We start from the raw sequence: 290 nt of genomic DNA, 5'->3' as shown, positions 1-290 counted from the left end.
ACTGCTTTGGGTTCTGAGTTAACTGCTGCAGGGGTTGAGCACTGCAGAGTGAGACAGCTAAGTGTTTTACACATGGACAGTGAGGAGATAGATTCAGTGCAGAGCAACACACCAACTCTTCCCAGTTACACAAAGGCTGAGCTCCAGACATTCCAAGCTTCGGATCCAACACTTAAGGTTTTGAAAGAGCTCTGGGATAGGAGACAAAAACCTTCTATACAGGAAAAACAAACTCTGCCCATCCCAGTACGGTCCCTACTGAAACAATGGCACCGTCTCAGAGTAAAAGA

Source organism: Eucyclogobius newberryi, unplaced genomic scaffold (genome assembly GCF_026437365.1).
Source record: "Eucyclogobius newberryi isolate DKJ021-1_F unplaced genomic scaffold, fEucNew1.0.hap1 SCAF_3, whole genome shotgun sequence".
NCBI lineage: Eukaryota > Metazoa > Chordata > Actinopteri > Gobiiformes > Gobiidae > Eucyclogobius > Eucyclogobius newberryi.
This window is presented reverse-complemented; position numbering follows the sequence as displayed.